General features: G+C 34.5%; 1 protein-coding gene across 41 annotated transcripts in view; it reads right to left on the reverse strand.

The window, feature by feature from the left end:
• The window catches only part of ZBTB20 (zinc finger and BTB domain containing 20), a 1,031,727-nt gene that overhangs the window by 682,961 nt on the left and 325,450 nt on the right, over positions 1 to 23,316 (reverse strand). For 10 of the 41 annotated variants that reach the window (XM_074301259.1, XM_074301274.1, XM_074301270.1 and 7 more), the window contains one exon: positions 22,691 to 22,773. The exons of the other annotated variants lie outside the window; for them this stretch is intronic. The gene's annotated coding sequence lies outside the window, so the exon portion shown is untranslated. The remainder of the gene's footprint in view (positions 1 to 22,690; positions 22,774 to 23,316) is intronic. 41 annotated transcript variants of the gene reach the window in all.

The following is a 23,316-nucleotide window of genomic DNA, read 5'->3' on the forward strand; positions in this document are numbered from 1 at the left end:
AAATATTTCCCATACAAATATTCTCCAGCTTTTTATTTTTTTTTGTTTTGTTTGACTGAATCTTGGTGTCTCAATGAATCATTCATTTATATTTGTTCAGTCCTGATTTTTAATGAGTTATTTTCTTCATTCACAGTTTTTTAGTTTTTTTTTTTTATATATGTCCATTTGAGTTTTTAAATGAATTATTTTGCTCTGTGGAATTTTTTTCCATTTCACTAATTTTTTTTTAAAGTGAGTTATTTTTTTTTCCAATTCAGAAATCCTACTTTCTTGGGAATTTTTTATCTTTTCCAATTCAGAAATCCTACTTTCCTGTGATTTTTTAACCGTTTCCAATTCACAAATTTTGTTTCCCTGCACTTCCTGTGAATTCTTTATCTTTTCCAATTCAAATTTAAGGATTATTCTCTAGCATAGCTTCTCTTTCCTTTCCCCATTTTTCTTCTAACTCTCTTAACTTTTTAATAGTCTCTTCTAGGAGAGAGTCATGTGATGGGGGGGCAGGTATCATTCCCCTTTAGGGTATTATCTGGAGAATGTCTGCTCTTAGCCTCCTCAGGGTAGGATACCCATTCTTTCTCTGTATAGAAGGTGTCAATCGTTCTCTTCAATTTCTTACTTATTATTAAAAACCTATGGGGTCTGCTCTTAGGGTAGGAAATTTACCAGCTTCCTTGCAGAACAAGGATAGGATGGATTGCAGCAGTCTTGTGAATGGGCTAAGAGGGAGTTCTGGGAGAGAGTTTCCCTCCCCCCTAACCGGAAATGACTCAGAGTAATTGGTAGGGCTTCACTGTGGGGAGTACCCAGTGAAGAACTAGGCTGTGTGGCCTAGTAACTGCACTGAGGCTAGAGGCTGAACAGTGAAAGCGTTAAAACCCAGGAAGCACAGTTGCTGTTGTGGGAGTTGGACTGCCTCAGGCTGAGCCCCCCACTATGTGGATTAGAGGCTGCCCTTGGCTGTGTCCTCCACTGTGCAGGTTCTTAACGACCCCAGGAGAAACCCCAGACAGCAAAAGGCAGCTGCCCAGCCATGCCGAGATCGGTGTTAGGTCACTTCCGGTTTAGGGTAGTTATAGGTTCTGGTGTTTTTGGTTTTTTTAAAAGTGGCTTTAATTTCTCTTCTGATCTGCTGTTTTACAAGGAGAGTAGAGCTATCAGCCTATGTCAGATTCCTCTGTCTCAGTAGCTTTTCTAACCCCAGAGGCCTCCCCAGCCTGTTTTGCACAATGTGCTAGCCTTTAGTTTAACCCTGTCTGCTGCTGGTCTTTTTTTCCTCCCCTCGGAACTGACCTTTTCTGACAAAATTCCAGATTCTCTTTGGCTGATAAGTTGTGCTTCTAATCCTTGTTGTCCAGCGTTATTTTTGAGGCTGAGTTAAAGTAGTTAGAAGTTCATGTGTATCCTCTCTGCCATCTTGGCTCCACCACCATCCATCTGATTTTGTAACCTTCACTTTTACGCCCTACAAAAAAATATTTCTGAAACATAGTGACTATAATAATTTATATTTCAGAGGCTTTACAAAGGTTTATGGTTTACAAAATGTTTTCTTCACTAATTATTTCACCTCCTTGAGTCTTAGTTTCTTCATATTTAAAATTAATATTAGATTGGATTTGATAAGATGATTTCAAAGTTCTCTTCTCATTCTAAATGCCATGATCAAATGAGATACATGTTGCATCATTATATCCATTTTACAACTAAGGAAATTGAGGTGCAGTGAAATTAAGTGAAAAGCCCTTGCTCATATAGCAAGTGAGTTTCCATAGTTCAAATTTTATCAAGAGCAATATTTAGTATGATGTCATTTGTAATGAGAGCATTTAGATTAAACAAACTTTTTACTACTATTTAAAATATGGAAATGCTATAAAAACAGAGAGTTGGAACTGGGGTGTGAGGAGTAACCTCTTCTTTAAGTTATATAGCTCAATGCACTGACCCCAGGCAACTTTTACCAAAAAAAATTATATATAAACTAGTATTTATTCAAATATTAAATACACTTCAAGAGTTTCTAAAGTCTGAAAGTTCTATCCATTTTCTTGGCAACCCTTTTTGTCCTCACTGACTGTATAACAACTGTTCATCTACTAGAAAATGCATGAAGTAATTACTGTTGATAATCAGGATTCTAAGAGCAGTTAAATAGACTAGATCCTTAAATAACAGCTTGTAGGGGGGGGGAGAATAAAAACTATGAGGCATTTATTATTTGTTATTTCAGCCAAGCTATTTAATAGAATCAGTTAACCATGGTGTTGACAAAAAAAAAAAAAAAAAAAAAAAAAAAGTCCTTGCTCTTGGAGAGTATACTGCTACTTTTATTGCTCCAAGGCAAACTAAAGCTGAGGAAGAGAGGCAAAGGGAACAGAAATCAGAAGAGCCTTGGATGCCATTCTATTTGCATTGCCACCTGTCATTTACATAAGAAAATGCAATCACCCATCTGTCCAAACTATTGAATAAAGGTCTCAGAAGCCATGTATTTGATACAAGAAAATGATTCAGTAGTATTTGAAAAAAAAAAAATAATATATATATATATATAGAGAGAGAGGCATCATATAATAGTGGGATCACATGATCTTTGTTAATTCTTTATTTAATGAAGAAGGTTTTCTTCTACTATAACAGATTTTGAAAAAGTGAAAAAATGTCTAAAGCAATAATTTGATTACAATGATGATGATAATAATAATAATAATAATAATAATAATAATATTTCTAAGCATCTTAAAAGCACTAATTTATTAGGTTTGGCTCCATTCTCTATGAATTAGAACCATTTTTTTTAAAAAATCATATTTTCATTTTCTGGTGGGAAAACACAGAAAGGCCCATGACTTGCCAAGGCCACATAACAAGGCCATGGCAAAGCTGGGAATAGAACCAAGGACTCCTGACATAAACATAATATTTTCTCCTATTTATAAAACAAAAGTAGCAAAGCCTTTCTTTTTCAAAAATAAATGTCTAGAAAATAGTATCAAGGGAAATTAAGAAAAGGCCTGAAACTACAATTTTTTTTTTTTCTACTACTATTTGGGTTTTGTTGTTGTTGTTGTTGTTGTTGTTTTGTTTGGTTGGTTGATTGGTTCACTATTTGCTGTTGTGGTTTTATTTTTAGTAGAAAATGGCTTCATGTCTTAGAGTTAAAGACTCATATACTTCTTCACTAAAAGCAACACATCTATCTGTAATCATGTATTTTTATTTTTCTGAATAAATCACTAATCATTTTATAGCCTTTCCCATAAAATGTTGAATATCTGCCATAGTGTAGTGGGAGAATATATTCAATAGATAAGAATTACCAAGAGACTTATGCTGGTTTCTCAAAGAAAGGGACTTTATTGTTGTAAAAGCAGACAACAACCAAATAGCTTCAAGGAACTGGTTGGTTGGGGAAGGTAATTTGGAATAGATATTTATAGAGTAAGCTAAACCCTTATAATGCTTCCAAGGTGGGATGAGGTGATTGGTGAAGACGTTTACTCTTTAACCATTGGTCAAGACCCTCTGAAAGAGGCATTTTTCCTCTTTAACCATTGGTCAGAATTTATCAAAAACAAAATTTTGGAAACCAAGCCAAGCTCCCCATGTCCTGTTTTACCAGAATCCAAGCATTTAGCTGGATGGATAACCACATCCTATATACCACAACCCAATCCTCTTGCACTTGGCTTGGTGGGCAACAGCATCTTGTTTTTCTATCCCTTGCACAATTATCTACTAATAATGGCCCTATTAGGCCCCATTCCAATATAAGTTCTCTTCAGACATATATGGTTCAAAATATGAATTACTAAGAAGAATGAATGAATTAAACTGATCAGTGAAAAGCACTTATTACAACCATACATGTGCCAAACAATATCAGGATGCAAACAAAAAATGTGAGATAGTCCTTGCTTTCAAGGAATTTATACTCCATTTTGGGAAGATAATATATAAAGAAAAGAAAACTCAAAAATCAAGGAAAGACAACATTTAAAAGCTTTTATCAGAATTGTGGCTCAATGATAGGATAAGAAAAATAACGAATAGTTACAAGAATCCAATATGTAACTTATTCTATAAGCTCATAAATGTATTTGTCCATCATTTGGAACCAAGTTAGACTGATATTAGAGTGTGTGATTTTTATCCATGTTCTCTCAGAGATCCATTACAGATGCTCTGCCCAATATTCTGGATCAGTTCGTTTGGGTTTATAAATTTTGTGTCTACCAGTACAATATTCAGGGTGTTCATCTGCTATAAGGTATCCAACTGCTATTATGGTCCTTTCCTTTCTCTATATGAATTGTCTACCCCTTTTCCAATCATCTTTCTAATTGATAATATCAAATAAATGCCTTTTAGTAAACATAATTATTAGAAATAAGAGACAGCTTTTGTCTGTCCTTCCTCTATCTTTCTATTACTATGAGGTCATTCAAAACTTAGAATTCCTAGATATAATGGTGTTCTAAAATGTGTATCCATATAGCATTACCAGGAGAGTGTTTCAGTTTTATTTTGTATCCTTGGAACCTAGCACAGTACCTGGCAAATTATAGATGTTCAATAAATGATTACTGATTGATCAAATATCATTTATAAACAATAATATTTGGAGGATCTCACTAACTCTAAGGAACTCTTTGGACCCTGTGTAAGACCTTCTCCATGGCAATGGAGAAGCCACTTTAATGGCCAACTTACCTCTTTTTTCCCTGTTATCTTCTTCACCTGGCTTTATTAATTAAAGGATAACTAAGCAGAGTTCTTTTAATGACTGTCTTTTTTTATTTTGAATATATAGGAAGACTCCTTGTTGGAGGAGTACCCTTGAGGCAGTGATTTAGTTCTCTTGAGTAAAATAATTGTATATATCAATAAAATAATAAGCACACACCTCACCTTTTACCTTTTTTTCTAATACCACATTGCCATTATTGCTTGAGATGGAAGAGACATTTAGAAGAAAATGGATTTTTTTGTTTTAATTTTCTAATGCATACTATTCCAAATATGAAATTGTAGAGATCTATTATAAAAATGTGATGTTGGATTAGATGACCTCCAAGGTCCCTTCCAACTTTATATCTATTAAATTGTAAACAAGGATAATCACTCTTTTATAGGATTTTATTGTCATTATGAGAAACATTCAGGATACAAGAATTTATTAATTAATGACTGATATAAATGAACAGCCACTGACATTCCCTGCCTCGTGATTCTCTCTCCTTTACTCCTAACCTGTAACTACTTTGATTCAATTACAGCTTTCACCTCTGATACTATTCTATACCATACAACATTTGGTAAAGATTAGACAATCATAAAGTTAATTTGATCCATGTAAACAAAAACACCAGCCAATTAATTTAGTCCTTAAACTGGTTCGGGAAGTTCCAAGCTAACTGGTTCAGCTGTTGACATTGATCAAATGGAATTAGTAATTGCCAAACCTCAACCTCACTTTGCACTTTGTGGATTCACCCCAGGCTTTGCTTGAGGCCAAACCATCATGTTCTGGCTGTCCTCTGGAAGTTCCATTTTCATCAAATTTCATTACAGCTTTCATAAAAAGCTGAACATTTGTCACATAAAGTCTCACAAAAGTGGTTTTGCTGAGGTCAATGAAAACACACTCAATAGGGATCTATTATATGCCAAGCACTACTATATGTCAAATATTATGCTAAGTTGTAGGGATACAAAAATAGGAAAAAGAAAAAAAAAATGCAGGTTATTCCAAAGGAACCTAAACTCAAAATAGGAGACTGAAACCGAGTTAAAATCTTCCTTAAATTAAAAAATTCAAAAGTAAAGTTAGTACACTGAAGGAATAAATCTGATTTTAAAAAATGGCATATGCCTGTAGAAATTTCTTCAGGCTTTCTCCTAGCTGTCAGAGTAATGATAGTGTTGTTGTTTTTTAAGTTTGTTTCATGTTGGCCAATCAGGTCAGAGGACAACTCAAAAATTAATGATTTTTCTTCACCAGCTTTGGTTTACTATAAGAAGCTCAACTTCAACCTTTCCAAATGAAATCTCTTAAAGATATAAATAAAGCAAACTATGGCTCTTTGGGGAAATAACCTCTGTACTTAGCTCTCTGATCCAATCAGGTGGGGAAATTATTTAAAAATAACCAGATTTTCTAGTCTTGATGTTTCCAGCCCTCAAAAGAACTTGGTATAAATGCATTCACTTCTATCTCCAATATGATATAAACAAAATTGGAAAATATACCACTTAATGGAAAGCTACTTCTAGACACTGAGAAGATCAGCAGACCCTAATTTGCAGGATTACCAATCCCCATCAAAATCATTAAGAAAATCTTCTAGATTTTCTTTGGGGGAATGGGAGCAGAAGAAGATAGAGGGGAATTTGGGAGTAGTATTGTTGAAGAATTAGGTAGAAGAAGAAAACTGAAAATAATCTATTTTTCTTTTGGCTGAAAAGCCAAGATATCACTGGAAGATATGCTTCCACCTGCTGCCTCTATACATTCCTAAAACTGAAATTCCATATCTAAAAATTACAAATGTTCTACTCAGCATTACCTAACATTCCTTTTCATGCTTATACAAACTTCTGTCAAGGATCCAGCAGCCCTAGGCATTCTACCACAAACTTCCACGTGTATGTCCACTGACATTTTATCTATACAATTCAACAAATTAAATAAAACAGTCCACTTGAACCAGTTCATTCAGCACTTCCCATCTCTTATTGTGTTGTATCTCTTATCAACTCTTATTTATTTAGCTAAAGGAAAAAAAAAGGGAGAAAAAAGGTTTCCAGATTCAATTTACATTTTTCCCTCCTGGTATACTATTTTCTAAGTACTGTTTTGTTTTTTGTTCCTTTTTTTTTTGTTTTAAATAATGCTGTGCATGTCAATTGACAAATAATAATAATAATAATAATGATGATGATAATAACTAAAAGAAGGCAAAGGTTGCCTCTATGAAATACAAGGGTCTTAATAAACAATTATTCCATAGGAGAGAGAATAATTTACATTAGCTTACATTTTCATCTCCTTCCAAAAGTATTCAGAGGACAATTAGATTTTCCTAGGATAAAGCAAACTGGGCAACTGCCTCAGAGTCTTTAAATTAAGGTATTGAGAGTGTGGTTAGACAGTGATTCAAGAGAGGGAGCTGACTGGGTAAAGAAGGAGATAAAATCTTCCTGTGGTTGCTAATAAAGACCTAAGACATACAACACAGGAAATATCTGTCTGTATTCATACTATTGTAATGCCAGCGAAACTGAGGCAAGATAGAAATTAGAGAGTTTTTAATATTTTATTTATTGGAGAGCTTAATTGATTGACTGGATAGGACTCTCATTTTAAAGTATCCAGCAGCCAATGACATTTATACACAGTAGCTAAATAAAGTGTGTGTGTGGGGGGTGGAGTCCAAACTCTGATGGGCAGGAATCTCCAAGCAGGAACCATCAATCTAGTTCTTACAGGTTATGGGGTAGGACCATAAATTGTAACAAACTGGGAGTTAAAGAAGTGTCCAGCTTAGAGCCAAGAAGTCTGGACACTCCCTTATCTCTAGTTTCCATATTGACAATTTATAACTTTAGAGTAAATACCCCTGAGTTTTATCAGTCTTAATGAATTGGGAGGGTTTGCAACTAAAGAGATCGAGCCAGAACAATTAGGGAAACTGAGTCAGGACAATTTAGGAAAACTGAGGCAGTGAAATTTAGGGAAACCGAGGCAGGACAATAAAAGGGAACTGTGGCACATCACTATCATGTCTTCTTTTCCTTTTCAGTTTCCCTTCATGTTCATTTTAACCTGTTTCACTTTGATAAACATGCAATGGGCGAGGTACAATGGGATAGAGTGGAAGATAAAGCCTTCAAATCACTTTAGGAAAACTGAGGCAGTGAAATTTAGGGAAACTGAGGCAGGACAATAAAAGGGAACTGTGGCACATCACTATCATGTCTTCTTTTCCTTTTCAGTTTCCCTTCATGTTCATTTTAACCTGTTTCACTTTGATAAACATGCAATGGGCGAGGTACAATGGGATAGAGTGGAAGATAAAGCCTTCAAGGTGATTTGTCCCAGGCTTAAGAAGTCTCTCTGGAGAAAGGCAATATCTAGTTTATTCTTATGGAGGGAAAAGTTCTTTTATATCCAAACTGAGCAGACAGGATTTTAGGTTTTTATTTTTTTTCTGAAAGACTATTTCTCCCCTCCTCCTCCTCCTTCCTACACTAAGAAACGAAAGCATGTGCAACTCAATTTATCTATACCAGAAGGATGAAGTATTGAGTCAACACTGCCAGGACTTGAACCCATCTAACTATGTATTCCTCCATTGTCCATCACCATGGTATCTGGACTCTAAAATAAACACTGAATAAAAACAAACATATGTAGAAAGAACAATTCTCCAATTTTCTCACCTTCTTAGCTGCTTTTATTGGGATGATGAGAAATTATAGATGATTTTGTTGAATTTCAAGATGATTTCTAGTAAGAAACCAGGAAAATTCTTAGTCTAAGTGGGTAGGTCTTCTTCCACTTCAAATAGGAAAGATTAGGTTTCCACTGGAGTGCTCCTATAATGGTCTCTTCTTTGGTCAACTCTCAGCTCTTCCCCAAGCTATATGACTTCATTTTGAGAAAGTATATAGTTAAATAAAAATATTTTTTCCTAACTTGGAAAATCTATATTTGTCTAGAGATTAGGATCTCGACCTATAATTTCATTCATCTAGGAAACTAGCACCTAGAATGAAAATATCAAACTCAAATGGAATGATCTCTGCAGATCACAATATCTGATTTAAAATAGTAAAAATTAACATTATATGTGTTCTATTGTATTTTTTCCAAATACACTTTAATCTAGTTGGCCACAAGTTTGATATCTCTGATTTAGAGCTTCCAAAATAAGTGAATTATTCAGGTCACACTCCAAGTATGTTTCAAAGAAGTTACTCAAATCCATGCTCCTTGCACCAGAGCAAGATTTTAACTTCAAGCTCTAAAGTCAGCTTTAGAGTGTCTGTCCATACAGTCACTATGACAGTACCTCTCATGATTACAAATAATAATAGACTTCTCATGAGCCATTCCACATTTCTACCAACATTATTCGCATTCATTTTCCAACCATCACATAGTATATTAAAGTTTACATAGCACTTTCCTCAAAACAACTCAGAAAGAAGGTATTACACGTATTATTAATTCTAATATACTAAAGGTCAGATAAATTTAAGTATTCTAAGTGTAGCTTGAACCCAAGATTTCAGATTTCAAGTTCAGTGTTCTTTCTGTTGTAATAAGTTACAAAGACCACCTTACCTCATGGAATTGGAAAGATTTTTAAAATGTTCCCCCTTCCTAGAAGTATATCCCCCAAGAAGCTTATTTTAGCATTAGAGAGGTATTCCTTTGGATTAAGGCAATTTTGCCAGATGTCCTCTGTTCCCTATCAAACGTTAAGCTGTTAGCAATAAATTAACACCTTAGTTTGTTTTCCCAGTGACAGTTAACTGAGAGGAACTAATATACTGAAAAGTTTTCATAGGAGAGAGAAAAAATAGGTCTATATCATTTGGCAAGATAATACACTGGGAGTCCTAGGCAAACTGAGTACATTATGAGAGAATTGGGTATACAGAAGACAGAGAATGGATCAAGATGGAAAATCAAGTGGAAAAGTGCTAAAGAAACTATGACAGTTTCATAATTTCATTTTAGTGTAAGTTGTTTTACTGAACAAAGAAGAAGTCTGGTATCCTCAGGGAGACTAAAATCCAATTACTAAGTGGGAAGACTCCTAGGTTGTTCAGAAAAGGCACACCCTACATGTAGACCATTTCATTCTTGAACTAAAATAGTATAGGAATTATGAATTATAAAATTATGGCAACTTTACTCAGCTCATTAATTTGTTCCAACTTTAATCTACACACTTGGAATACAAGCCAAAAAAAATCCTAAATAAGTCAGTCCCCTAGATTAAGGGGTTTGCTGTACCTGGATCCTTGTTTGTTTTTTTTTTTGTTTTGTTTTGTTTTTTACTATTTTGATAATTCTATTTTAATAAGTGAATCTTATGTATTTTATTTTTTGCATTAAAAAATTACTCTGAGAAGGGATCCACAGAAAAGTGTGTTAGCATTCAAAATAGTAGAATGGAAAAAGTGATTGATTTGAAGTCACAAAAGTTTAAATCCTGGCTATACCACTTACTAGCTGTGAGATTTTGGGCAAATCACTCAACTTCTTGGGGGACTTCAATTTTTCACATTTGTAAAATGAAAAGATTGGACATAATGACCTTTGAGGTCCTTCTGAGCTTTAGATCTTATGATTTTCTGAAACATTAACTGAAAAATCATTGTCTCCTAATATCAAGTAGTGGGCTAGTATAAATGACTTCAATAATTACACTGTGTGAAAGAAAAAAAGTGGGCTATAGTCTGAGACTCGGAACATGTGTTTCTCCTGCCATCAAAGCTAGAAAACAGGATGCAACAGCAGCTGTGAGAGAAAGGATAGCAGTATTTGATTTTTAAAGAGAAAATATAATGAAAGAAGTCTATTGAATTCCTACATATGAAATACTTTTTCACATTTATTTTTTTTTCCTAAAAAGAAAGGCTCATTGTTATTATCATTATTGCCACCATCTCCAATCCTCCTAATTCCCTGAAAAGTCAAAGGATACTAAACAATTGCTTCAGGACTCTTAAATATTTATCAGAATTCACTTCAGGTGAGCACAAATGGATCTTGTCCTACAAGGAGGTTGATAAAGCAAGCCATTCTTTCAGATATGGAGAAGTCAATTCACCAGAATTAATATGAAAAGTTCTGACCATTTGATCACACCCACACCTGATCAACAAGTGGCATTTACACACACACACACACACACACACACACACACACACACACACACACACACACACACACATATATATACACACACATTATAGATAAACACAGGTCTTAGATTTACTTCAACTAATAGAAATAGAAATATAGGAAATAGAAATAGGCTTGCTTTATCAACCTCCTTGTAGGACAAGATCCATTTGCTAAAGAATATCTAAACACTCAAAGGAGCCCAACACCAAGATCCTGTACCACATACAGGATATTTGTTTGTCTCAGTTGCATATGATCAATGGGAAAAGACATGTAAAACTCTTAGACCAAATGCCATCATGCATTAGTTTATAGCAATAGATATCTTCCAGGTCTTTTTTTTTAAATTTTTTTTTATTTTGTTACTTTTCATAAAAAAGATATGCATTTAGATACAGTTGCTTTTTTCACTCTTATCACAAAATTCAAACAGCATACAGAGAGGAGTGGGGGAAGCAAAATTAAACTAATTTAATGTCCTTAACATTTTTCTTTTAAGCAAACAAAAATGTCACTATCATTTTAAAGTTAATAACAGTCGTTCTGATTAAATATCTTCACTGCATTATGGTAACATTAATTCTCCTTTGGCAAAAAACAGAGATAGTATAATAGTGATGCTTTTTCCCATTTGCCTGGCCTTAGAGATCTAACCTTTATCTAGATCTCAAACTAGGTTTATTCAAAATGTTAATAAAAATATCCTTGATACTACTAACTCCTCTAGATAACAAGCCATCTTGAAAAAAAAAATTGCTGTTTTCTGATTTTCACTACCCACTCACTCCCATTGACTTGCTGAAATGTGTCTTCTTTCCCTACTACTCTACTGAAAAATGCTTCATAAGATTATCAAAGACCTGTTCTTTGTTCTCATGTTCCTAGACATCTCATTAGCAGTTAACACTACTTAGTTTTCTTTTACTAAATACTCTCTTTTGCATTGTCATTTGCAGTGTCATTTGGGACACTGCAGAATTCCCATTTCCCTACTTCTTTGACTGCTCCTCCAGCTTCTCTTCCACTTTTTGCTTTCTTATATCGTGTTATTCAAAACTCTCATTGAGGTTCTTTCCCTGACTCTTCTTTCTTCCATCTACAAGCTATCTCCATTGAGAATTTCACATATTCTCATGCCTTCAACTATTACCTCTATGGGGATGACTCAATCTAGAGTCCCAACTCTGACCTTTCTTTTAAGCTCCAGTAGTATATTTTTATCTCTTGAATGGACTTCTTGACCTGGATGTACTGTGAGTTATCTCAAGTTCAACCCATCTAAAAATGAACTCATCTTTCTTTTATAATTTGCTCCTCAATGCAGTACTTTGAAAAGGATACTAGCTCTAAAATTTGAGGTGGTTGTTCAGTTGTATACAACTTTTCATGACCCCATTTGGGATGTTGTGGCCAAAGATACTATAACAGTTGGCCATTTCCTTCTCTAGTTCATTTTATAGATGACAAACTGAAATAAACAGGGTTAGTGATTCCCCCAGAATTACACAACTACTAAGTTTTCGAGGGCCATATCTAAATTCATGAAGATAAAATATTTCTGAATGCAAGCACAATACCCTATCCATTGCACCAGTTAGCTAAAATCAGGGGACAAGGATCTAAAGGTTACTATCACTGTGGTTTTAAGGAGGTCATTTGCCATTTCTTGGCCTCCATGTACTTGTTTGTAGGATGTCTGGACTGGGCTGCTTCTCTGGTTCCTTATAGCTCTATTACTCTGATTTTATGATCTTTCTATCTTTGTTATCTTAATGATAAGCACCTCCATTTCCCCTACTTATCAATATTTCAAATCTTTGAATTATTTTCCATATTTTCTGCCTTCAATTAGTTACAAATTACTATGGCTTTTTCATAATATCCATTCCTTTCTAATCTTTCTTATTGCCAGTTTTTTTAGTTTTGGTCCTCATTATTTTACCTAGGTTAATACAATAGGGTCTTAACTACAGAAATATTTGGTATATTTTCTCATGTTTATTCCTTCTAATGAGCCCTTTAGACCATTTTCAGACTAACCATTCTGAAGCAAAGTTCTGATCATGTGACTTATATAATATCTTTGTTTTAATCATCTTTACTGACCATTCTGCCTGGCATACTCTTTTCCAAATTTATCTGTGCATGCTTTCCACATGCTCTATGCTTATGACAGATTATATCATATTTTGTCCCAGAATATACTCTCTGCTTTTCCACCTCTTAAGACTACTTATGCTGTTCCCTGCCTAGCACACACTGAGTAATTTAGTAAATGCTGACTGACCAAATGGAATATCCTTCCCCTTCCCAAGCTTTAGCTGATGTATTCTTTTCCATCCCTTAAAGCCCAATTCAAATGTCTTTTCTTGAATGAAGTGAAATTGGAGTAAAAATTCAACTGTCAGTCCACATTCACGTTTTCCTATAAATTATTCTTCATGACTAGAATTTGCCCACTTGTTGTTACTGTTTATAGTCCTTATCCCTTTCAAGCCCAGTTTAGAAGCTGAGGCTATCTCCATCATGAAGCTTTCTCTTATTTCCCCAGTTATAGATGTATTCTTGAATCTTAAATTACTTTGCACTTATTTACTATATACATATTGCATCTCCCCAATAAAATGTAAGCTCCTTGAGGGTTGGCACAGAGTCTAACATCTTAGTGTGTAATTAATATATCACTATTGAATTTAAATAAATAAAAGTTTACTTGTAATTTGATTCTCTCCTGTAAACACTAAGCATATTTCCCAGAGATTCCAATAAAGTATTTCAATGTTACTTGCTCAGTTACTAAGAAGTACCAAGAAAAAAGAAGTTAAGACTTTTTTTTTAAAAGAAGGAAATTTTTTTCTGATGTTTACAATTTATTTGAGGTCAGGGATGTCAGCACCTGTGACTACTGTTTAACTGCTTGGTTGGGGAAGCACGATTCAGGCAAAGAGTTCCCAGGCAGATGGGTATCATCAGGATCCTGACATGAAAAAAGCCAAGATTAAGAAGAATTGGGAATCCTAGAGCTAAAAAAAGTCTGGGGTGGGGGAGGTAATATGTAGAAACAGAGTCAAAGCTAGCAGACATAATATAGTTCAAAAAGGAGATTAGTTTAGTGCCTCTTGACTCCTGAATGATTTCATGCTTGGCTACATGTGGCTGGCTCCAGCATCAAGTTTCTTCTGAAGTTATTTCATAGCCCTATTGGTTCTCTCTTGTGGCAGCAAAATCAAAACAGTCTTAGACATTATGCTTTTACAGACTAGAAGATCCTCTTTTTAATGACAACTGCATAGGATTCCAAGAGAAGAACAAAATCAAAGCTTCTACTTTTTGCCTAGGCCTTTTTAACGTGGGAGAGTCTCCAGCTTTTGCTAGCTAACTCAAGCTAGCCAGTAATATATTTTGCAATTCAGTTGTAATTTGAAAATGTTTAATTGCTGTAGAAACTAAATGTTGCTAGATTAAGCATTGCTAAATATCATGGAAAAATCATCTAGAATTAGAGATTTTTCCTCTTAAGTGGAAACTGGAAGCCAAATTTCAAGGACCACCATTTTACAAACCAAATGTCTCAGTTAAATCTTTTACAAAAATATATGCTAATTCTGTATCTCAGTACTAAGCAAGGCTGGCTGCTTTTGTCTCACATAAACAACATGTGCCTAATGCCATCAGTGCCATTACCAATATTTATTCCTGATGGCCACAGCTTTTCTGGTCTTGGTGTATCCATATGCTTAATGTTACATAATCCAGTAGGAATTACATTTCTTGAAAACAGAAAAAAATAAATACTATTAAGCAAAAGGGAGTTGAATGCATCTTTTTTTAAAATGCCAAAAATGAAGACAGAAATAGAATTTCAAAACTTATATTTGAAAATTTATGTATAAAGTCAGTTCTTATACTTTCTTAAGAAGAGTTTAGGGTGTCTGTAGGAAAGCTATCTGACAGTGTACAAATGCCAGCCTTGAGTGAGTAGCCAAGCCAACAAGCATTTATAAAGACCCTGCTCTCTGTTAAATATGGAGAAACAAAGAAAAAACCAAACAGCAGCTCTCACTTTCAAGGAACTTCAGTTTTTCTGGGAGGTGGGGTAGAGGGATTCAACACACAGACAGGAATGTATGTGCATAATTCTTTATGGAAAGAAAACATACTTATAAGTGGAGTAGGGCATTTTAAACTTTTTCCACAAGCAATCCCTTTTTGCCTGCGTATAGAAATCAAACATTTACTGATAATAAATCATGAATAAATTTATTTTAAAGCAATTCTTTGGTAAACATATAATTGACAATTTATTAAAGATGAAAACAATTCTGCATATTAATTAAATAGGTGTACATGTTTATTTTTTACATAAATAAATCTTGGCAGAATATTTGATACATTTTACTGTTGTCAAATTTTTCTTGACCCCCACATGATCCCATATGGGGTCATGATCCATAGTTTAAGAAGAAACTTTGAATTAGAAGATTAGGAAAGGTAGGAGGAGGCAAGAGGCTGTACAAGATTGCAAGCTTGAAGGAACTTCGATTCTAACATACAGAAATAAAAAATAAGGGCATTAAAGGCTGTTGTCTTCTGAAGTCAGTTGCTATATCAGACAAAGCAGATATGTTAAGTGAAGGGTTCTCTCTCAGGTGGAAGGTCTATCTGTCTCAGTGGTCATCTTTATTTTTTTTTTCTAGTGAGGCAATTGGGGTTGTGTTTTGCCCAGGGTCACACAGCTAGGAAGTGTTAAATGTCTGAGGCTGCCCCAGGTCCTTCTGACTCAGAACTGATGCTCTATCCACTGGGCAATCTAACTGCCCCTATGTTTCTGTCTTCTTTCTGTCTCTAATTCTCTGCTTCTTTCTAAGTCTCTCTCTCTCTCTTCTCTCTTCTCCCTCTTCTCCTCTCTCTTTTCCCTTCTTTTCTCTTCTCTTCCTCTCTGTCACTCTCTTATTCTATATCTTTGTCTCTTTCTGTGTTTTTATGTCTCTCATTCTCTCTCTCTCTCATTCTATGTCTGTCTGTCTGTCTCTGTTTCTCTGTCTCCCTCTCTACCCCCCCTTTCTTTCCCTCTCTCTTCTTTGCTCTCTGTTTCTCCCTGTCTCTGAGTTTCTCTGTCTCCATTTCTCTCACAGTCCTCAGCTGAGAATTCCCACATGGCCATGTTATCCTTGGGCTCCAGCTTGCCTGTCTCTGGAAATGAAGGCACAATAAGCTTTAGCTTTCAAGGCCAAGCATCATTTGTACAGAAGAAAAATTAAAGTAGATCCCAACATATATTGACTGCATTTATTCATCTGTTGAGTAAATCCATACATAACATATATGGAGTGTTACTTTGAAGGATGCATCACACTAACTAGACCTGATTTCAAATAACTGAATAAGCTAAAATGTTTGGATTTGAGATCTGCTAATTTTAGCAGATTAGAAAAGGTAAAGATCTTGTCTAATTTGTAACCTAATCCCCCAAATTTTCTTCATTGTATAATCAAGCTGAATAGTGAAAGTAATCTTTTTTTCTTACTGAATTACCAACTGTGTCATATTTGATGACCTGACAAATACAAACAAATTAGTTTAAATGAGCAAATAAGAGGACACAGGCTTTGAATTAAGACAAATTACATTTTTACTGAGACAAATTCAGGTTCAAATGTACATTAAATACAGTATTAAAGGGGGGAAAATATCACAAGATGAGGCTTGAGAGGGAATGATATGACTTGGGAAAGAAAGTCAGTTCTGCATCCACTATAGTTACAGGTAAAGGAATGCATCTACTTTTGTTGCAACTAGTTGTTTCTTTGATTCATAGCCCAGACAACAATTACTTTAGTCGGGCAGGTACCCTCAAAACTTCAGGCCTCGGATGATCATCCTGATTTGCTTTACCCTAAGCATCTCTATTTTTCCCATCTCTATTTTTCTACTGCTTCTACTATCACCAATCTAATGCAATTTAGTAAAAGCTTAACCATTAAGGAGTAGCGAGAGTACTATGCCTGGAGTTGGAAAGAACCAAGATTAAATATAGCTTCAGACATTTATTAATTATGTGACCCTGGGGTCATTCTTTACCATCTGTTTGCCTCAGTTTCCTGAACTGAGGAATATAGAGATAATGACACCACCTACTTTGTAACATCACCACCTTGTAGAATTGTTATGAGGTGCAAATATTTATGAGGCCTGAGGCCTAAAGGGGCTGAAATGATTGTTGACAATCACCACAGTTGGTATATGTGACATAGCTAAACCTCAACTCAAGTATTTTGGCCTCAAGTCTATTGTTTTTTCCTTTATTAATCTGTCTCTAAAAATAGAGGTATCCTAAAAAGTCTCCATGAAGTTTTAATCTTTAGTAACTATTAAATAGCTAATAAGACAATAGCTATTAACAGCACTTAAATCTACACAAAGATTTTTGGGACAACCTGTATAATGCCATTATCTCAGGTTCCAGGCATGGGACATTAAGAGTTATCATTATTATCCTTATCCTTTCTTTGAATCAATTCCATTGTGAAACTGCATCATATTTTCCTTTATCAAAGAATTATGATGTTTTTTGATGAAAGGCCCCCATCATTTCAAATGCATTAGAATTATAGATGACTACCCTTTCTGCTTTCATAGAAAAGGTGCCTAGTCTATGTTAAATTGGAATGTGTACTCTAATTACATTAACAAATGATACTTAATATTGATGCAAAAGAAATTACACAAGAGATGATTGGAAAATGAAAAGAAGGCAGAATAAGTAGAACTGATTACTTTAACATAACTTCAGGAATACTAGAAAACAATTTACAGAAATTAATCTAGGGTAACAAGAAACTACCCAATGATCTCATGAACATGTTTGGAGTGATGATGCTGCAGTTCTCCACATGGAAGAGATTGGAAAACCTGCTTCAAGAGGAAACATGATTATGTATAATGGAAGTATCTTGGAGAAAGTTTGACATATAGACATTCTGTAACTGGCTCTGATCTGTTAACCACATGTTAAGTTGTTCTTGTTCAAATATTTTAGGTATGAAGTCAGAACTAGAAGTAAGGCTATTCTGGGGATTTAGGCAAAGATGGCAAAAAGGGAAAATGACAAATATTGGAGGGGCTGAGAAAAAAAGATATATTAATGCACTGAATTGCCTTATGACTAAGCTATAAATTGTCCTGTCATCTTGGAAAACAATTTGAAACTTTCCCTAGAAAGTTATCAAACACTACATACCATTTAACCTTGCTATATCACTATCAGTCTTATACTTCAAAGAAATCAAAGAAAGAAGAAAAAGATTTATATGTGTAAAAATATTTATAGTCCTCTTTTTGTGGTAACCAAAAATTGGAAAATTGAGGTGTCATTGGGGAATCTCTAAACGTATTTTGGTATAAAGAATATTTTGTGCCATAAGGAATGATGAAATGAACAATTTCAGAGGAAACTGGGAATGACTTTTATAAATTGATGTAAGTAAAGTGAGCAAAAATAGAACTCATTATTGAGAAAACAATTTTCAAAAACTTTAGAACTGTGATCAAAGCAATAATGAGTCATGAATCTAAAAGAATAAAGACAAAACAGTTCACCCACTCCCTCACAGGGAGGTGATGAACTTACAATTAAAAAATAAATAAATAAATAAAGGACATGCAATTTCAGATATGGATCATGCAGAAATATGTTTTGCTGACCTCTACAATTATGTATTGAGCTCTATACTTGTGTTGTTTTTTTAATTTAATTTGCTCAGTGAAAGCAAGTAGTGAGAAGGTTATGAGAGGAACTGATTAATAAAGATGTTAAAAAATAACAAATTTATTTAAAAAAATAAAAATAAAAAAGGCCTTAGTCATCTTGCGCCTCTTTTTTCATTTCCCCTAGACTTCTTCCAAAAAAGTGTTCAAATTCCTCCTTTCCTAGAAAACTGTCCTCTGATCTGGATTCTTCAAGAATATTCAAATGATGCTTAAAAGAAATACAATCCTCAGGATCTTTGGTGATATAGGATCCCTTACAAGCAATATAATTTTGCTAAAAGGTGGTAATAGTAATTTTTACCCCTAAAAAATGAGGGGCATAGGAACCAGAAAGAACAGAACAACCAGAGGAGAGAGGTAGGTATTTCTTAGGGAAGGAATTTTTGTATAAAGTGAGAGCCAGACAAGAAGGGCTACTGTTTTTTAATGGTCTCTTCATGAAATAAGGAGAGACAGAAACAAAACTTATTGGTTGGCTAAATAAAGTGGGAGATAGTAACAAAGTTTAATAATTTGTCTCAGCAGAAAGACAAATACAGATAGATATGTATGCACACATACACACACATAATGATTTATATCGGTATATCTCTATGGTTTGACATCTAAATTCCACGAAACAATTAAAAAAAAAATTCATCCTTAGCAGCAGGCTGAGTACATAATTGTTGGTATAGTTTACTTCTCAAGGACAGTAGATATTGAAGGCTGATAAAAGTTCTGCATTTTGAGTGGGGTATGAATATGAATATGGGTGTATGCCTATAGACTTGTGTTTGAGGCTGGTTTCCCTTATTCCTCAAAGACTATCCAGATCATTAGCCTAACCCCATCAATGATCAGCATAGAAATTTTAACCATTTCCAACACAAGCCAAGGCAACCTCTCCAAGCAGTTAGATGATGACTCTCTACTCCTAGGGTTCCTGGATACTGGGCTTAGTGAGGACACAGGATCAACTAATTATAACTTACTTACAGATCAGAACTCCTTAACTTGACAGAACTCCTAAACTACAGCCTCAACATCTCCAGAAGTAGAGACTCCAAGCACACCCAAGGACATTCTGGCAAGAATTTTGTTTTTAAAGATGAAGTTTATCCTTCAGTGGCATTAGAAGTGCCCTATAGCCTTGGCTTTCTCTTCATTCCTTTCATCTTCACAGCTAGAACCATCATCAAAGTTCTATTCACCATATATTCAAAGTCCTAAAGCCCTCACTGGCACAATCTTTGCTGCCCTGAGCTAGTGATTAGCTACATTAGCTGAATACTCATCAAGTGGTCCTGCCAGATTCACCTTCACTTACTGATCAACCTCTCCTCAACATTCTACCCTGACTCCCAATACCTTCTGTATTAAAATTCGAGTTTTTCTCAAGCCCAAAATATGAAACAGTACTACCAGGTAACTAAAACTGCAAACTGCAGTTTTGGTAGACTCCTCAAAAAATTTCAAAAAGTCAAGCAAGAAAGAATACAAATAGATCTGTTATAATAAGAGTCAACATACTTATTTTGAATATATTCCTGGGATGGAAAAAGATACAAATAATATTTTATTATTGAAATCCAGTTCCCTCGATGCTGAGCAGAAGGATCATTTGTAACAATTCTTTGAGCCAAATTTTCAAAGGGTCCCCAACAGTTTTTCTCCATTTGTAGGTGCCACACTCTTTCAAACACTTTCCTGACTCTTTGGAAACAAATAAACAAAAATAAAAGAAACTACATCATCTCTTTTACATTTTAAAATGAAATTGGAGCTGTTTGAAAGACAAAATTTAAAAATGGAAACTTCCTTACTCAGACACAGTCATTCTATATTAGATATTTCACAATTGTTTATTTTATCAGTAGATGTTCCTAATGGGCCTAGAGCCTAAGCCCATCTATGTAGGAGTCATCATTTTCAACATGTTCACCCATGTTTTAAAAATTCCAGAACTCAAACTCACCAGTTCTGACTTATTGTTGTGGTTTGTGCTTGTTGTTTTTAAGGAAAAAATAGGTTAATTGGTGAATTACAATAAAAGAAGACAACTTTTAGGAAGGATCCAAAACCTTATGTCCCAGGCATTAAATAGAGCACAAATCATATCCACTCAAAATTTGGACAAAATATGTGAAGAGTCAGGAAACTCAGTAACCTAAAAGGTTTTTTGACCTTTAGATGAATTTAAAACAGTAGGTTTCTAACCACTTCAATAACTATTTCTCAAATCATTATAGAGAATAGGGTAAAAAAAAAAAAAATCACAAGGGACATTTTTTGAGGTGATTGGAAGCCAATTTTATCTTTTTAAAATAAACCACCATTGTTCTCCTATAACATAAACTTATTGTTTATAAACTAATCTTCACAGGATGTTACCCAGCTTAGTAACTGGGGCCCTGCTAGTTTGGAATAAAATATACTTTGACTTAGAAGCCACATTGTTCTATCAAACAGGATCTATATTACACAAATCTTTATGAGTTTTTTATCATGTTCCTTCTCATACATCTTAGTAGTAATGACGACCAGCTTTGAGAAGAGAGTCACCTTAATGCAAAGGAAAAAGCAGGAAGAGCAAATCAGGAGACCCAGATCCTAGCTTTGGCATGAGGGAGTTCTTGATATTGTCTAGCCTCAATTTTTTATCTCTAAAGTCCATTCCAGTTCTAAACCTCAACAAACCTGAGCTTCAGGAAGAAAAACAATTGCTTCAATAATATTTTGCAATGGTGAAATGTTTTTTTTAATTTGCTTGTTGTTGTTATTGTTGTTTTTATTTATTTACTCCCTTATTTTTTTTTCCAATTCTTTTTTTTTTTTTTTTAATGTCCTCTTTAATGTATTGGCATCTACTTTCTGTAGTCTCATAGGAATTGAAACTTGGCAACTCAAGTTGTTTTGAACACTTATCCAGCTACATGATACTCAGTTTCTGACTCCACAGGTTTTGTCTTTTTAATTTCAAAGGAATGCCTTTAAACAGTTCTGAGGATTAGCCAATCAAATAATACAACACTGCTGAGGTGGGGTGGAGAAGGAAATCTTCCTATGGGTAACTATCAAAATCCCCAAACCACAATCCATCCAATGTTCAAGGTATTTTTCTCCCTTCTCTCTTCATTTTTAATGGAGGTGAAAATCCCTCTGCTATGTTGTCTACTCCTATCTTAATAAGGAATGACTGCCGTGACTACCCCCATCCAGCAGCCATTCACAGCCAGCACCTCTGCTCTCCTCATGTGCTTCAAGAAGAACTGATTAGCACTTTGCATAATTAACCTGATTAGCACTGTGCATAATCAAACTGATTAACACTTTGCATAATTAAAAAGAAATAATAATAATAATAATAACAATAATAAGCACTAAGTAATATCAAAAGCTGCTAGTTCCACAGCCCTTTGGTTATCTCCAAGATTAGTTCAGTCTTGTATATTCTATATAATCAAAATGTACTCCTTTCATTTTTTTTCTGAAAACAGCAATAAAATAAATAAAAACATATTCAGTTGGCAGATTCATTATCCTGTTACTATTCATATCCATTTCATGCCTATGCAAATCTCTTCTAGTCCCAGCCATACACATGCACTAAATTTGAAATTTATTATTATTATTATTTTGGTCTAAACCTAGATGGATAACACCTCTATTACTTTTGTCTTAAAAGAATTGCCTGGGAGGACTAAAAAGTTAAGTGACTTGCCTATTCCAGGGTTCTATAACTGGTATATAGAGGAAGACTTGAATCCAGGTCTTCCAAACACCAAGACTCTTTATAATATCACATTGTCCCTCCATTCCGTTAGTTATTAAGACAGAAGAAGCAGGAAGTTGAAAAAAGATTTATAGAAAAGTTCTGAAATGGCATTACTAAGCAGGACTAAACCAGCTTCTTCTCTCAACTGTGTTGATTCTGATAAACAAAATGGTTCACTAATAGAAACCCTGGAGGAGTAAAATAAATAAATAAATAATAAAATAAAATACCTCCGAATTCTTGTCCTACCCGGCTCTGCAATTCAGTACATGACCTTGAACAAATTAATTAGCCTTTCTCCTCAGCTTCCCATCTGCAAAACAGATATAATAACTGACCAGCTAGCTCCAAGGTCTTGGGAGGATCACATTAGATAATGGGTATGAAAATACAGAACTATAAAGCAAACAGAAATATGAAATATTACAATGGACCTTTCCCAAATTTTGTTTCTCATCCTACACAAATCTGATGAAAGGCACCCATTAAAAGTTTAACTCTATCTTGTAATTTAACTTTGTTGTTATTTTATTTAAATTTTTCTTAGGAAGATAGCATTCATCACAATTATGATGGGCAAAACCTAGGTTATAATGTCTCTCAGTGTGTATAAGGAAACCTAAAGGATTCCAATCGATTTTAGACTTTCCCCACTCCTGACATATGGAATAAAAGGAAAATCCAAGTTGAAAATGAAGTTCTAGTCTTTCAACAAACATGTATTCAACAAATACTGGGTGACAACCCAATCAATTATTTAGGGCTATGGAATATGAAGATGTCATGTATAGCCACAACTCCTTTAAGGTTAATAATTGAATATTTTCATTGTAATTGAAGTAAGAATGAGCTTTGG

Source organism: Sminthopsis crassicaudata, chromosome 3 (genome assembly GCF_048593235.1).
Source record: "Sminthopsis crassicaudata isolate SCR6 chromosome 3, ASM4859323v1, whole genome shotgun sequence".
Lineage (NCBI taxonomy): Eukaryota > Metazoa > Chordata > Mammalia > Dasyuromorphia > Dasyuridae > Sminthopsis > Sminthopsis crassicaudata.